At 44.8% G+C, this 17204-nt stretch overlaps 1 long non-coding RNA gene across 1 annotated transcript in view; it reads left to right on the top strand.

Moving 5' to 3' along the window:
- Positions 1–12806: 12806 nt before the first annotated feature.
- Positions 12807–17204, top strand: part of LOC141155955 (uncharacterized) — a 36909-nt gene continuing 32511 nt past the window's right edge. The window contains exons 1-2 of the long non-coding RNA XR_012247590.1: positions 12807–13085; positions 15623–15677. This is a non-coding gene — a long non-coding RNA (uncharacterized lncRNA). The remainder of the gene's footprint in view (positions 13086–15622; positions 15678–17204) is intronic.

The following is a 17204-nucleotide window of genomic DNA, read 5'->3' as shown; positions in this document are numbered from 1 at the left end:
GGTATGGCGAGCTCCTACAAAGCTGCGCATAAAGGACTGTTCCCTGGTAAAACTGGGGGATGCTGAGTCACTGGTGCCCGCAGCAGGCACAGAATCCCCACGTCCTCTCCCTGCAGAAACTCCATGCCCACGACCACGACCACATGGCTTACTCCCTGCCTTCTTCATCTTGGTAGACTGATAAAGATAGGCAGAAAAGTACTAAGGGCTTAGTGTGCTTATTCCTGAACAGCTGCTAACAGGTATAAGAAACACTAACTTTATAAAGTGTGGACTAGACTTTAATATGAGCTAATGTGGCCTACACCACTGTAAAGTGGAGTGTTTGGTGAACTTTATTTATGTTTTTTTTTTCACAAAAAGACACTGGATGTGCCCAAAGATGTAAAACTGATAGTATCACAAACTTTTTGAAGCTATTACAATGCAGGAAGGTAACCTACAATGCAAGAGATGAGGCTACAAAAAAAAGGCTAATACTAATCTGGCTGGGGCTGCAGGGCACAAGGCTGAGAAAGGCTCCTCTATCTACTCCTATATAGTGTGTTTGGAAGCAATGTAGCTGGATACGGATGGAACCACACTAATAGGAGAAATCGGGAAAAATGAGCAGCACTAATGCAAAAAAGCACAATGTATAAGGCAGTGATGCACGCTGAGCGGACTACAGCCAGACGTGGCTGCAGAACACATTACAGCGTGAGCTGCACTCACACACAGAGACCTCGCAGACAGCCGTGAACAGTGCAGAGAACTGTGCACTAGCGCTGCAAGGCAAAAGAAAGCTTTATAAAGTGGCCTGGGTAAAACACAATAAAGCAAATCGGTAGCTAAAACTGTCCCTCAGAACAGCAGCGTCCTGTCCCTAACTGAATTCACAGCAGAGTGAACCCAAAATGGCGGTGGCGGCTTTTATAGTGCATCATGACATCATTTCAGCAGCCAATCACAGCCATGCCATTAGTTAACATGCCTAACATGCCTAACAAGATGTGCCCAAACTTCTTAGGATCCTCATTGGCTGAATAAAATCAAACTGGCTCATTGCATTATGGGAAATTCCGATTCCGGTATTCGATATTCTAAAAGTATTGGAACTCAGTATCGGAACTCCGATACCGCGAATATCGGTCGATACCCGATATTTCAGGATCGGAATGCTCAACACTACTGATGACACAAAACTAGGAGGGAAAGCTAATAGTGTTGAACCACCCCCGTAGTGTTCGAGTTCGGTTCGGTTCGTCGAACACCCGTGTGTTCGCCGAACTGTTCGTCGAACTGTTCGACGAACACCTTCGAACACCGTTAAAACCAATGGCAGGCAAACAAAAACACATAGAAACACATAGAAAACACCTTCAAAGGTGTCCAAAAGCTGACAAACTGCTCAGAAGACATAACTAACACATGGAAAAGTGACAAGTACATATAGTCATGCGAAAATAAAAGAGGTGGAGGAGTAAAAGGAGGGGGAGACACAGATATAGGCATGTCATGCCCTTCTAAAATCCAAAAAGTGAGAAGCCGACACGGCCAGTCCGCTCCTGCCCGTGCCACCTCCGTGTCGCCGGGTTTGTGCCAGAGCCGCGGTGAACCCTGATGGCCAGCCCCCCTCTCCCAATACTGGTGCCTGTCCGCTGGTGGGTCGAGCGAGCCCCCCTGTGGTGGAGGCAGCTCTAAGCTTTTTAATTTAAATTGTCTCTCTAATTTGAATGAATACACTTTAAATCCATTTACAAGGATCTATTGGAGGGCAAGTCTCATGCCAGCAGCCGCGTAATTCCAGCTCCAGTAGCGTCCACTAAAGCTGCTGCAGTTAAAAAGCTTTTATAAGGATCGAGCTCGGCTGTCCACCGCAAGGCATCCTACAGCCAATCCCAGCCCCTATGCCTTGGGGTGCCTCCTGATGCTCTTCACTGAGTATCCCGTGGTCCCGAAGCATTTCCTTTGAAAAAATGAAGTGTCCAAACTACAGGTGGTGTAGCTTGCTTAACAGCCGGGATAATCCGCTGACTAGCAGACCCTGCTACTAGGCACAAAGTATTTCCTGGGCTAGATGCAGTTAAAAATTTGTAATTAGATACTCTCGTTGGATGCTGAGAAAGCATTCCATAGAGTCTCCTGGCACGCCATATATGATTCTCTTAAAAAGCTTGGGGTAGGGGTCTAGGGGACCCTTTTATAGCCAAAATCACGGCCCTGTATCGCAATACGTCACCTAGGCTGAAGATAAATGGAACTGTAGCACCCTGAGGGCTCGGTTGCTACAGAGGTATTGCACCTCACCCAGAGGTGTGATATCTCACTCTCAGGTAAGGATGTAGTGTGGATCAGGACCCGACACCTGCATGCATTACACCACATTGCCGTGGGGCAGGGCGACCAATATGCCCCTGAGATGGGCACGACAGTCCCTGTCCCTGGCTGGAGTGGGGGGAGGGAACACTGAGGAAGGGGAACCCTGTAGTGCAGGAGCAGGGAGGAAGCAGTTCCTGGGTGCATTGAGAAGGGAGTATAAAAGGTGGGCACCATCTTAGTTCAGTGCAGAGAAGTCTGAGCAGAAGTGGCAGGGAGCAGGGGCTCTGCATGAGCTCTGCTCCGGAGGCGGGCCTAGTAACAGAGGCCCAGGCCTGGAAGAGGGAGAAGGAAGGAAGAGGAGCGGAGAAGGCTCCAGGAACGAGGAACGAAGGGATCTCAGGGGTGCGGATGGGCGAGTCGCCACCACACGCCAGAATCCACCTGCGTGGAGGGGTCAGGCCAAAGGGGGAGACCGGTCCCCGAAACTAGTGGAGGCAGGAAACGACCCTCAGCTAGAAACAGGAGACTGTGACATTTTATGTGGCGCAGCCCCTCGCTACACCCGCTAGGAAGGCACCACATAGGGTCAGGGAAACTGGCGCCAAGTTTACCAAGAGGAGGCCCGAGGCAGCCGGACAGAAGGGTTGGTAAGAAAGGCCAGACAAAGGACACACAAAGGGGGTCCTGTGAAGCGCTCCAAAGTTATCTGGGAGTTGTCTGAGCCCCTCACCTGGTGAGCACAGTACGACGTGGGCAGCCGTTACCTGAAGACGTGGTCTGGATAATAAGAACTGTGAGTAAAGGCCCTGGACTGCATCACTGACTCCGTGTCATTACTGCTGCTGCCCTGCACCATCACCCCCATCCTCCGCATACACTGCCCTGAGGCTATACTCCTCCCGTGGGGAGTTATGCTACGCTCTGCTGCACCCACAACACCAGCCTCAGCGGTCTGCCCTGTAGCGGCGGTTCACTCTGACCGCAATCCACGGGTGGCGTAGTCGGACATTTAAACATCAAAACCACATAAATAGTTCCGCCACTGGTTTGACCGCCCTGAGCCACGGAACCGGGTTGCCGCCACGGAGACTACAACCACCAGCATCCACCAAAAAGGGTCCGGCTCCGGGTGTCCCAAGGCCCAGGGGGCGCGTCAGAACATTTTCATCACCTTTCACAATCACCAATGGGACAAGGCAGGGATGTTCTCTGTCCCCTCTCTTATACATCCTAGTGACGGAGCACCTGCTCTCATCAATTCGCCATAACCCCAATATTAGGTGGATTGAGGTGGGAGGCACCGAGTACAAGTGCTCTCTATTTGCTGATGATGTCCTAGTATATATCACTCAATCACATATATCCATCCATGCTGTTATGGCTGAAATAGATCACTTTGTTACATGGTCAAATTTTAAAATCAATGCAGCGAAGTCTGAGGCCCTCGATGTCTCCCTCCCCAAATCCATATAGGATTCCATCCAGTCCAACTTTCCCTTTGCCTGGCCCTCACAGGGTATCAAATACTTAGGAATTCCTATTCATAGAGACCTCTCCCATCTATGTTATCTTAATTTTGGGCCCTTTATTGAACAACTCCATACAGACCACGGTTGGCAAGTTAGAACTGTAAGATTCACTACGTGAACCACTGGTGTTTTGTGGAAAAGCACATGTACACTGTGTTCCAAATTATTATGCAAAAAGTGTTTAGGAGTGATAAGGGAAGAATTTGTTTGTTTGTCAGTTAAACTCATTGATGGTGATGTGTGTCAGGGCTCTTTATATCACTGTAGGCAATTGCAGACACCAGTGCTAATTAGTTTGTCAGGTGTGTCCAATGAAAGGCAAGACTACTTAAGAAGGCTCTCTCACATTATTCAGCAGCCTACATTTTCTGCCAAAATGGGAAAGAAAAAGGATGTGTCGGCTGCTGAGAAGCAACAAATTGTGGAGTGTTTAGGTCAAGGCATGACTACAATCAACATTGTGCGATGATCAGGATGAAGTGTCTTGGCAATCAAAAAGTATGTAGCTGATTCACAGTACACACGTGTGCGTGCTGATAAGGGCAAATTGAGGACTCTTTCCTACAGGCAATTACGTCAGGTTGAAAGAGCAGCGGCAAAAAAGCCTTGTCATAGCAGCAGACAAGTTTTTGAAGCTGCTTGTGCCTCCAACGTCCCCCGAACAACAAGATGCAGGGTCCTTCAGAGGTTTGCAGCTGTGCATACGCCATCCTGTCGACCTCCTCTATCCACTTCACACAAGCAGAAACGGCTCCAGTGGGCCAAACATTACATGAAGACTGATTTCAAAACTGTTTTGTTCACGGATGAGTGCCGTGCAGCGCTCGATGGTCCAGATGGATGGAGTGGAGGATGGCTGGTTGATGGACACCCCACGCAAACACGGCTACAGCGCCAACAAGGAGGAGGTGGAGTAATGTTTTGGGCTGGAATCATGGGGAGAGAGATTGTCGGCCCCTTTAGGATCCCTGAAGGCGCTAAAGATGAACTCCATAATGTATGTGGATTTTCTCAAACAGCACTTCCTGCCATGGTTCAAGAAGAAGAACCGTGTATTTCACAGCAAGATCATTTTTCTGCATGATAATGCACCATCTCATGCTGCACATAAAACATCTGCATCTCTGGCTGATATGGGCATAAAAGGGGACAAACTTATGGTGTGACCCCCATGCTCCCCTGACCTCTACCCCATTCAGAACCTTTGGAGCATCATTAAAAGGAGTGTCTATGATGGCGGGAGGCAGTTCACATCTAAGCAACAGCTCTGGGAGGGTATTCTGTCCTCATGCAAAACAATTGAAGCAGAAACCATCCAAAACCTGACAAATTCAATGGACGAGAGAGTTCAGAAGCTCCTTTCGAACAAGGGGTCCTATGTGAAAATGTAACATCACCTAGAATAAAGTTTTGAGTTGAAAACTGTTTGATTTCAGTTTCTAACAACCTGCTAATGCTTATAATTTCAAAAATGACCATTTTTTTGGTCTTTATTAAAATGAAAAGGTTGATCGAAAAGTTTGGGGGATCTAAGAGTGTGGCAACCCAGTAGTTATGATTACTTCGAATTCTGACAATATGAGGGTCATGCTGCAGGTAGTGCAGCAAGAAGGCACTTATGTGTCTTGCGCATCTCGGAGCCCCAAAATTATTTTCCGGGCTAGATGCAGCTAAAAATTATTTTTAATTTTAAATCTGGTGGAGCTTATTATAGATGGCCTAATAGGATCAGTGCTGCACACTGCTACAAAGCCCAAATTATTTTCCAGTCAAGATACAGATAAACATGATTAGTAATTTGAAAGCTTAAAACGGTTGGTAGGGTGATTTTAAACAATCATCAAGCTTTTACTCTCCCCAGGATGACACAGGGGTAGAAAAGTCGTTTCGGATCCATGATTTGTTCATCTTTATGAACGTGAGTCTGTCTACATTATCAGTGGAGAGCCGCGTGCTGTAACATCGTCTCTAGGCGTTGACTATGTGTCAGACTTCTTGTCTCCTGTGGCCTTGCAAAGGATGGGCTAAAAAAGTGGTGAAATGATTCCGCAAAATTGATGTTACCACCAGATACTGTGGTTCTGTTACGGTTTGAGTGCTGAACACTTGACGGTCCCACGGTTGGCAAGTTGGAACTGTGAGATTCACTACGTGCACCACTGGTATTTTGTGGAAAAGCACATGTAAGATTCTGCAACAGTCTCTGCTGATACTCCTGCATGCGTGCATCCCTTTCTATGGCAGGAATAATTTCTGCAAATTTACTTTTGTACCGGGGATCTAACAGTGTGGCAACCCAGTAGTCAGGATTATTTCTAATTCTCACAATTCGAGGGTCATGTTGCAGGTAGTGCAGCAAGAAGGCACTCATGTGTGTTGCGCATCCAGGAGCACCAAGTCCCTGTTGTGTTGGTGGCGAGGTAACAATCATGCTTCCTTCCTCTGTCCTCTCCCCCCAACCTCGCACAACAGAAATGTGATCAAGGTCTCCCTCATCTGATGAGTCTTCCATCAGTTCGTCCTCCACTTCTTCCTGGGCTCCTGCACCATCCTCACTAGTTTGGCTGCTACCATGCGCCCTGGTAAAACCATCTCCCCCACCCTCACATGCCTGCCGCCTTGGTGCTGCCGACCGTCTGGACCTTGCAGATGTTAGCCCTTCCGCATACAACTCCTCCTCCTCTACTTCCTCCACCTCCTCTTGTGCCACCACCTGACTCCGAATTCTGTTTAACATGTGCTCCAGCATGTAAATCACCGGAATAGTCATGCTGATAATGGCATCGTCAGCACTAAACATCTTCGTCGCCATTTCAAAACTGTGCAGAAGGGTGCATAGGTCCTTGATCTGAGACCACTCCTCCAGCGTGATTTGCCCCACCTCTGAATCTCGTTGGCCCAGGCTATACGTCAGAACGTATTGCACCAGGGCTTGTCGGTGCTGCCACAGTCGCTGCAACATGTGAAGAGTTGAATTCCACCGGGTAGGCCATCGCATTTTAGCCGGTGAAGTGGCAGGCCCAACGACTTCTGTAGAGATGTAAGTCGCTGAGCTGCGGGATGCGAACGGCGGAAGTGAGCACACAGCGACCGTGCCCTCTGCAGAAGGCCATCTAGTCTGGGATAGTGGGCTAAAAATTGCTGGACAACCAGGTTCAACACGTGAGCCATACAAGGCACGTGTGTGACATTGCCCCGGCGAAGGGCGAAGGGCCGCACCCAGGTTTGCAGCATTGTCGCACACGGCCTTCTCTGGTTTCAGGTTCAGTGGAGACAACCATTCATGAAATTGGTTCTCCAGAGCTGACCACAACTCCTCAGCTGTGTGACTCACATTTCCCAGACATTTCAATGTAAAAACCGCCTGATGACGTTGAGCCCTACTGCCAGCATAGTAAGGAGGTGTGCAGGATCCCTTCTGCGCAGTTAGAAAGCTTGTGGCATGACCAGACAGGCTTTGGGTGCAGGTGGAAGACCGAGAGGAGGTTGAGGAGGCAGAAGCAGTGGAGGAACTTTGACATAAAGAGGATTGACGCACAACTCGTGGGGACGGCAAGACTTGGACAGCAGCCCCTTGTCCTGCTGTCACCATAGTTACCCAGTGCCCAGTCAGCGACATGTAACGCCCCTGTCCATGCCTACTCGTCCAAGTGTCTGTGGTGAAATGCACCCTGTCACACACAGAGTTTCTCAAAGAAGCGGTGATGTTGTGTGCGACATGCTGGTGGAGCGCAGGCACACCTTTCTTTGAGAAGTAGTGCCGACTGGGCATCTGGTACTGGGGCACTGCGACGGACATAAGGTCTCGAAAATCCTCTGTGTCCACCAGGCGGAAAGGCAGCATTTCTGTAGCCAAGAGCTTGCAGATGGTGAAATTCAACCTCTTAGCTTTCTCATGGCTAGGAGGAAATGGTCTTTTACTTGTCCACATCTGAGGGACCGAGGGCTGGCTATTGTGCTTAGACGGGGTTGATAAGGGTGTCCCCGGCAAACTGCCGGTCTGTGAGGAAGATGCAGGCGGACATGTTGCCTTGATCCAAAGGTGGTGCTATCGATGTCGGACAGCGCTCAACACCAGCTGCTGTTACCACCTCCAAAGAAAATGATGACCTGCCAATCACGCTGGCTGTTGCGGGTAAAGAGGTGGCAGGTCTGCGCCCCAAAACAGGTGTGACTGCTGTCCCCCCAGTCACAGAGGATGAAGAGGCCGCGGATGCACAAGATATGGCAGACGGTGGTTGGCCCGGCCGGCTAGGCCGCATTGTAGCACACTGAGCTTCCCACTGCAACTTATGCTTCATGTCCATGTGCCGGTTCATGCATGAAGTACTCAAACTATGTATTTTTTGGCCTCTACTTAGCTTTTGCTGACAAATGTTACAGATAACACGAGTTGGGTCATCTTTATCGATCTGAAAAAATGCCCAGGCTATGCAAGGCTTAGCACCCATGCGACCTGAAGAGCCACCACGACTTGTGGTGAGAGGCAGAGTTGTGTTTGAGGATGCAGTTGTTGACGTGCTTCCAGTACTACGTCTCTGTCCAGGAAGGCGCAACCTGACCTCGTCGTCACTAGCATCTTCCTCCACCTCCTCTGCTGACCTCATCTCTTGGCTGACTGTGGGTTGACAGTAAGTGGGATCTCCAACCTCATCATCATCACCCTGTGTGTTATCACACCCGTCGTCCTCAGAGCCAACCTGTTCCTGCCCTGACAAAAAACTAAAGTTGTCGCTCCAATCAGGTATTTGAGTCTTATCATCGTCTTCCTCATTGTCTCCACCAACAGGAGTTACAGTTTGGGAATGAGGGTCTACATTATGGTCAGAACCTTCTGCGTCTGGTCCTGGATCCGACTCATAAAGATTCTGGGCATCAGTGCAGATCATTTCCTCGTCTGGATTCACAGAAGCGCTGGAGTCGACCTCTGATTCCCAGGCTATAGTATGAGTAAACAGCTCTGCAGACTCAACCATCTGTTCTACCTCATACTCAGACGGGCAGCTGGAGATTTGGGAGCTGTGAGGAAGCAAGTGCGATTTGGGTGACACCTTTGAGGACTGGAGTATTTGTGATGTTGAAGTTGATGTGGAGGAGAGCCCACTTAAAGGAGCACTTGATATCCGTTGAATCACCTGCTGTTTTTGTGCCTCATCTGGAATTTGTAGCGATTGGCGTGGCCGTAAGAAAGGGATCTTATCACATTGTCCGCTAAAAGAAGTAGACATTTTAGTTTGGCTGGAAGATGGTCTTTCTTCTGCAGATGTTACTGTTGCTTTAACACCTACACCACGGACACAACCTTTTTTCCCCTTCCCAACACGCCTATTCCCCTTTCCACCAGCAGCAGGCCTTTTTCCACTCATTTTGGTGGTTAACTAATTCACAACTCTGGAGTTGTTTGCACAAAAAAACAATGGATGGTAACCGAGCAGAGCTGAGTGGCCAAACTGTGGTATTAGGCCAAAACTATTGGCTGGGTTAGATGCAGAAAAAAATATATTCAGTTTGCAACCTGATGGAGGTCAGTATAGATGGACTAATAGAGAAAGTCCGACACACTGCTACAAGGCCAAATATTTTTTCAGAGGTAGATGCAGAAAAAAATTATATTCAGTTTGCAACCTGATGGAGGTCTGTATAGATGGATTAATAGAACAAGACCCACACACAGCTAGAAGCCCAATATTTTTTCAGAGGTAGATGCAGAAAAAAATATATTCAGTTTGCAACCTGATGGAGGTCAGTATAGATGGACTAATACAACAAGTCCCACACACAGCTAGAAGCCCAAATATTTTTTCAGAGGTACTGTAGATGCAGATAAAAATTATTTTTAATTTGCAACCTGATGGAGGTCAGTATAGATGGACTAATACAACAAGTCCCACACAAAGCTAGAAGCCCAAATATTTTTTCAGAGGTACTGTAGATGCAGATACAAATTATTTTTAATTTGCAACCTGATGGAGGTCAGTATAGATGGACTAATACAACAAGTCCCACACACAGCTAGAAGCCCAAATATTTTTTCAGAGGTAGATGCAGAAAAAAATATATTCAGTTTGCAACCTGATGGAGGTCAGTATAGATGGACTAATACAACAAGTCCCACACACAGCTAGAAGCCCAAATATTTTTTCAGAGGTACTGTAGATGCAGATACAAATTATTTTTAATTTGCAACCTGATGGAGGTCAGTATAGATGGACTAATACAACAAGTCCCACACACAGCTAGAAGCCCAAATATTTTTTCAGAGGTACTGTAGATGCAGATAAAAATTATTTTTAATTTGCAACCTGATGGAGGTCAGTATAGATGGACTAATAGAGAAAGTCCGACACACTGCTAGAAGGCCAAATATTTTTTCAGAGCTAGATGCAGAAAAAAATTATATTCAGTTTGCAACCTGATGGAGGTCAGTATAGATGGGATTAATAGAATAAGACCCACACACAGCTAGAAGCCCAATATTTTTTCAGAGGTAGATGCAGAAAAAAATATATTCAGTTTGCAACCTGATGGAGGTCAGTATAGATGGACTAATGCAACAAGTCCCACACACAGCTAGAAGCCAAAATATTTTTTCAGAGGTACTGTAGATGCAGATAAAAATTTGTTTTAATTTGCAACCTGATGGAGGTCAGTATAGATGGACTAATACAACAAGTCCCACACACAGCTAGAAGCCCAAATATTTTTTCAGAGGTACTGTAGATGCAGATACAAATTATTTTTAATTTGCAACCTGATGGAGGTCAGTATAGATGGACTAATACAACAAGTCCCACACACAGCTAGAAGCCCAAATATTTTTTCAGAGGTAGATGCAGAAAAAAATATATTCAGTTTGCAACCTGATGGAGGTCAGTATAGATGGACTAATACAAGTCCCACACACAGCTAGAAGCCCAAATATTTTTTCAGAGGTACTGTAGATGCAGATAAAAATTATTTTTAATTTGCAACCTGATGGAGGTCAGTATAGATGGACTAATACAACAAGTCCCACACACAGCTAGAAGCCCAAATATTTTTTCAGAGGTACTGTAGATGCAGATACAAATTATTTTTAATTTGCAACCTGATGGAGGTCAGTATAGATGGACTAATAGAGAAAGTCCGACACACTGCTAGAAGGCCAAATATTTTTTCAGAGCTAGATGCAGAAAAAAATTATATTCAGTTTGCAACCTGATGGAGGTCAGTATAGATGGATTAATAGAACAAGACCCACACACAGCTAGAAGCCCAAATATTTTTTCAGAGGTAGATGCAGAAAAAAATATATTCAGTTTGCAACCTGATGGAGGTCAGTATAGATGGACTAATACAACAAGTCCCACACACAGCTAGAAGCCCAAATATTTTTTCAGAGGTACTGTAGATGCAGATAAAAATTAGTTTTAATTTGCAACCTGATGGAGGTCAGTATAGATGGACTAATAGAATGATGCTATGCCCAAAAGATTTTACTTCACTAGGTGCAGTAAAAAAATTGGTATTCTATACACAGGTGGTATATCTTGCAGCACAGATAGGCTACTCCACTGACTAACACACTCTGCAATAGGCCAAAAAGGATTAGCTTTGCTAGATTCAGCCAAATGCTGTGAAAAAAACTTGCACAGCACTGGCACAGACCTGCCTGGCAAAAACTGATAGGAACTGATGTAACCTAGTCCTGAAAAGGACTCCAATTACAATTAGTCTTTACTCCCACAACCTATCTATTTAAGAGCACAGACCTCCCTGATAAAAGTCGTAGGAAATGCTGTAACCTAGTCCTTAAAAGGACTGCAATCACAACTATTCCCTACTCCCAAGCTATCTGTATATTTGTGCGAAAATTGGCTTGAAATTAACAAGGTATAGCGCACACAGCAACAGCGGTGCCGTCTAACACGCAGCTGCAGCAGTGAGAAAATGGTGGCGACAGGGAAAATGGCTTGGTCTTATAGGGCAAGGACATGTGACATACACTGCCAATGACACATGCCCTTGCTTGTGTGAAAAAAAGCACTTCGCTCCGTGTGTGCGCTGCTGATAGGTTGACAGATTGCACCTCCCCACTGCAAATGCGGGAAAGAGAAAAAAAAATGGAGATCTTCATTGTTCCTGCAGAGATCCATCCCCTGCCCCTCCCCCCACCCCGCTGTACACTCAAACTGCGTATTAACATTAATTTTCATCATTACTGAGAAAAAATCCAGTTATGATTTTGGTGCACGAACAGTTATCGAACATAACCTCGAACAGCCGAATTTTTATCAAATTGTTCGTGTTCGCCGAACGGCTCGAACACCGCCCAAAACAGCTCGAATTTGAGATTGGCGAACAGTTCGAGTAGAACAACGCTCATCTCTAAAAGCTAACACTAGAGAAGAGAGAAAGAGAGGATTCAAAAAGACCTAAATAAACTGGAGCAGTGGGCAGCAGCTAACAGAATGTTTTTTAACAGGGAAAAATGCAAAGTAAAAAAGCACATACAGAATGGGAGGAATAGAGCTAAGCAACAGTACATGTGAAAAAGACTTAGGTATACTAATAGATCATAGACTGAACATGAGTCAACAGTGTGATGCAGCAGTAAAAAAGGCAAATATAATTCTGGGATGTATTAACAGAAGCGTACAGTCTAGATCACGTGAAGTCATTATCACACTTTACTCCTCTTTGGTCAGACCTCATCTGGAATACTGTATCCAGTTTTGGGCACCACATTTTAAAAAAGACATTGACAAACTGGAGCAAGTTGAGAGAAGAGCGACCAGAATGGTGACCGGTCTGCAAACCATGTCCTATGAGGAACTGTTACAGGATTTGGGAATGTTTAGCTTGCAAAAAAGAAGACTGAGAGGAGACTTAATATCTGTCTACAAATATCTCAGGGGCTGTCACATTGTAGAAGGATCATCTTTGTTCTCATTTGCACAAGGAAAGACTAGAAGCAATGGGATGAAACTGAATGGGAGGAGACACAGATTAGATATTAGAAAAAACTTTTTGACAGTGAGGGTGATCAATGAGTGGAACAGGCTGCCACGAGAGGTGGTGAGTTCCCCTTCAATGGACGTCTTCAAACAGAGGCTGGACAGACATCTGTCTGAGATAATTTAGTGAATCCTGCTTTGAGCAGGGGGTTGGACCAGATGACCCAGGAGGTCCCTTACAACTCTACCATTCTATGATTCTATGTGCATCGTGTCTGGCAGGGCTTCACATCACGAGTTTATGGGATTTCAACCAAGGGTGAGTTGATTACTTCTTTGAATATTAAAATACATCCACAGGTGTGTCTCTAATGAACTCAGATGTTGCCAAAAAACAAGAAACTTCCAAACACATGACATCATCATATGGGCAGTTCAAAATTGTTTAAAGGCATAGTAAGTTTAGTGTATATAAACTTTTGACTTTGTAGTACGTAATAAAAATGCTTTAAAACATTCTCTCTCTCTCATTATTCTGGCATTTGGCAAATATTAAAAATTATGGTAATCCTAATTGACCTAAAACTGAAAAGGTTTATTCTGATTTCATGACAGATATTGAGAAAAACATGCATGTGTGTCTTTTTATATAGTGTATGTAAACTTGTGGTTTCAACTGTAGCTGACATCTGTCTTTAACAGCGGCAGTCCCCTAACAAAAAAAGTGAAAAAAAAGTTAAAAAAATCTAAAAGTTCAAATCACAATTCCTTTTTCCCCAGTCAACAATAAAGAAAAAAAATACCCAAAATAGTATCAATAAAAATATCAGGTTTCACGCAAAAAATGAACCCTGACAAATGAACTCTATTGACTGAACAAAAAAATGTTACGGGCTTTGGAAAATGGCGACTGAAACTAATTTTTGTTTTTGTTTTTTTACAAATTTTGGAACTTTTTCACCACTTAAAGGGAATCTATCAGCAGATTTTTGCTACGTAAGCTGAAGACAGCATGCTGTAGGGGTGAAAACACAGATTTCAGTAATGCCTCTTCTATCAAGCTCCAAGGTTTTGTTTGCTTATAATGATTATTTTAGCACCAGGAGCTTATCATTGCTGTGACTAGCTGGTCTGTTCCTCCTGGTCTGACACGCCCCCTCCTGTGACAGGCACCTCACTGTTTATGGAGTTTGTACACAGAGGACCAGCTCTTTCAGCTCTACTTCATTGCTAAATCTAAAAACTCTAAGTGATACATCGTTGTATTCAGCTTCTCTTTGCCTTCATCAGGCTGCTCTCTGATGAGGTAGCAAAAACCTGCTGACAGATTCCCTTTAAATATAAAAAAATGCAAGTTTGGTATCCTCGTAATCGTATTGACCCGGTCAACCATATTTCGAGGTCATTTTTACTACAGAATAAACACTGAGAAAACAAAATCCAAATACAATTGTAGAATTGCATTTTTTTTGCAATTTCACTTCACTTGGAATTTCTTTCCCATTTTCCAGTAAACTTTATGATAAAATAAATGGTGTTATTCAAAAGTACAACTAGTCCCTCAAAAAATAAACCCTCACCTGACTTTGTCAGCTGGAAAATAAAAAAGTTACGGCTCTTGGGAGAAGAGGAGGGAAAAATAAAAGGGCAAAAATTAAAAATGCTCAGTTCTTAAGGGGTTTACAAAGGGTATACCATATTTTCCGGCGTTTAAGATGACTTTTTAACCCCTGAAAATCGTCTCAAAAGTCAGAAGTCGTCTTATACGCCGGGTGTCATCTTATAGGGAGTATAATTATGGTAATGTATAAGCCCTCCCTGTCTCCAAGACTATCAGAGCGGTAGCACATCCCTCTGGCTCGCCCTTGAATCCTATTACTGGTACCTCCTTCTCTGCCTCTCTGATCTCGCTCCTGAGGACTGCAGTGATGAGGTGAGGGGGTGCCTCACTGGGAAAGTGTAAGTGATGCAAGCTGCAGGTGTCCGGGATGCCCGGGGTATGGAAAAAAGAGAAAGAGCGGTGCTGTGTCCAGAAAAACACGCCTCTTTCGCTCGTCTGGCCTGCCCTTCTATTACCTCCTCCTCTGACTCTCAGATCCCGCACATGCGCACCTGCGCCGCTTCACTGCAGTCCTCAGGAGCGAGATCTGAGAGACAGAGAAGGAGGTAATACAAGGGCAGGCCAGACGAGGGAACGAGGCATGTTTTTTAGGGAACAGCACTGCTCTTTCTCTTTTTTCCATACCCCGGGCATCCCGGATGGCTGCAGCTTGCTTCACTTACACCTTCCCGGTGAGGCACCCCCTCACCTCGTCACTGCAGTCCTCAGGAGCGAGATCGGAGAGGCAGAGAAGGAGGCACCAGTAATAGGATTCAAGGGCGAGCCAGAGGGATGTGCTACCGCTCTGATAGTATTGGAGACAGGGAGAGCTGGGCAGGCAGGGAGAGCTGACCAATCCAAGCAGGATTTGTATACAACAATCAGTCAATCGCCGGTAAGGTTCATCACTTTAAAATTACCATATTGAAATCAAATCTGATTTTTTTTTAATTTTTACCGTATGTGCGTTAGAAGAGGGGTAGTCTTATACGGCGAGTATATCCCAAACTCTATATTTTAACTCGAAAAGTTGGGGTCGTCTTATACACCCAGTCGTCTTATACTCTGGAAAATATGGTAAATGTTAAAAAAAATTATTGTTTTAAAGGGTAAATAAATATTCTAAGGCTTTTACATACTAAGGTTTGTTTTTACAGTCCCGAGCTTGTGGATTTCAAATGTAACATGTGCTGAATTAGCAACTTATTGGGTACATATACATGTAAACTGAACTCCTTCTTCTCTATTGTCCTCAGAACAGCTGCAGTGTGGAATGTCATGTATTCCTGAAGATTTCTGAAATTTAAAGGGGTTGGTCATTACTTTATAAGTCTCTTTCATGTGAACTAGCGGCCATAGATAAACTCTTTTGTAAATACCTTGTTTTCCAAAATTCTGCTGTAACCTGAGCACATGATCTGGCTGAGAATCCTTTGACTTCATGTGATGTCATGGCAGATTCTTCCCAAGTCCCTAGTTCTATACCCTGTAATATATATATACACCGTGCTGTATTCCCTCTACTATAAACATACATTCATACATATCTCTCTCCCCATCCATCTATCCATGTATCCATCCATCCATTTATCCATCCATTTAACCATTCTTCCATCCATTTATTCATCCACCCATTACAGTGGAACATGACTAATCAGTGAGGAGGGGTTGGGGATAATTGTTACAAGGAATAGAAGTAATACACAAAGCACCAGAACACCAGTAATAAACGGTGTCCTGGACAGAATGTTATGTTGAAGCTGTGTGTGAAGCTGAGGGAGAAGATGGATTGGTTTAGGAGTAGTTGCAGGGGGGTGTGTACCCTACAGGCCTGCCCAAGTGCTGATGGGAAATATAGTCAGAGAAGCGGAAGGTCCTGAAGAGGAAATGATAAATGTGACAGCATAGCTGATGGCAAGGCACATGAAGTGAAGAAGAAAGGCATAAAACAAAATGGAAATCGACAGAAAAGGTATATGGGAATCTGTATGAGCATGATCATTAAGCATTTATGATAAAACATGTAACTGAGTTAAGGTAATGTACAACCTCTCTAAAGGGAATCTATCACCAGGTTTTTGCTACCTGATCTGAGAGCAGCGTAATGTAGGAAAAGAGACCCTGAATCCAATGATGTATCACTTAGATTATTGGGTGCAGTGGTTGTGACACAATCTGAGCTCTTAGATACAGAATGCAGGAGAGCTGATAAAGCTGCCCCGCCCACACCAGGCTCTCTGTGTACATGGTCTATTGACAGTGAGCTGCTTATCAGAGCAGGGTGCGGAGTTGGATGACTTGGCACAAGGCAGCTAGTCAGGGCAATGATAATGTTCTAGTGATAAAACCTCCATTGTAAGTAAACAACAGCACACAGTCTGATGTGACACATTGTTGAATTTAGTGTTTTAACCCATACCTCATGCTGTCCTCAGATTACATAGCAAAAACCGGCTGACAGATTCCCCTTAAAGCAATGATAATTTACTATGCCAGCATAATGGCACTGTACAGTTGCTGAAGCTGTGAAAGTGGCATAAAAATGTGCACACCTCATTCAACCCCTTTGATAAGATGCTTGAGGCTGTTCTGAGGGCTTCACAATTAAACTGGTGCTTTCCATCAGAACTTGAATGAAGAGTGGCCATTAATGGATGAACCTGATTACTAATGTTTAATTCCCCTCTACAGTTCAGTGGTAAAGTGATATTAGGGAATTACGGTAATTGAAATTATGGAAACTATTTTGTACCACAGCTACAAATAGGGTTTAATCTTGATATCACACAGGGTAGGTCACATTTGATCCAAGTTCTTACAATCCCAAGTACTTACAAT

Source organism: Phyllobates terribilis, unplaced genomic scaffold (genome assembly GCF_046119375.1).
Source record: "Phyllobates terribilis strain yellow unplaced genomic scaffold, ASM4611937v1 Scaffold_1__5_contigs__length_1240528914, whole genome shotgun sequence".
Lineage (NCBI taxonomy): Eukaryota > Metazoa > Chordata > Amphibia > Anura > Dendrobatidae > Phyllobates > Phyllobates terribilis.
This window is presented reverse-complemented; position numbering and strand designations above follow the sequence as displayed.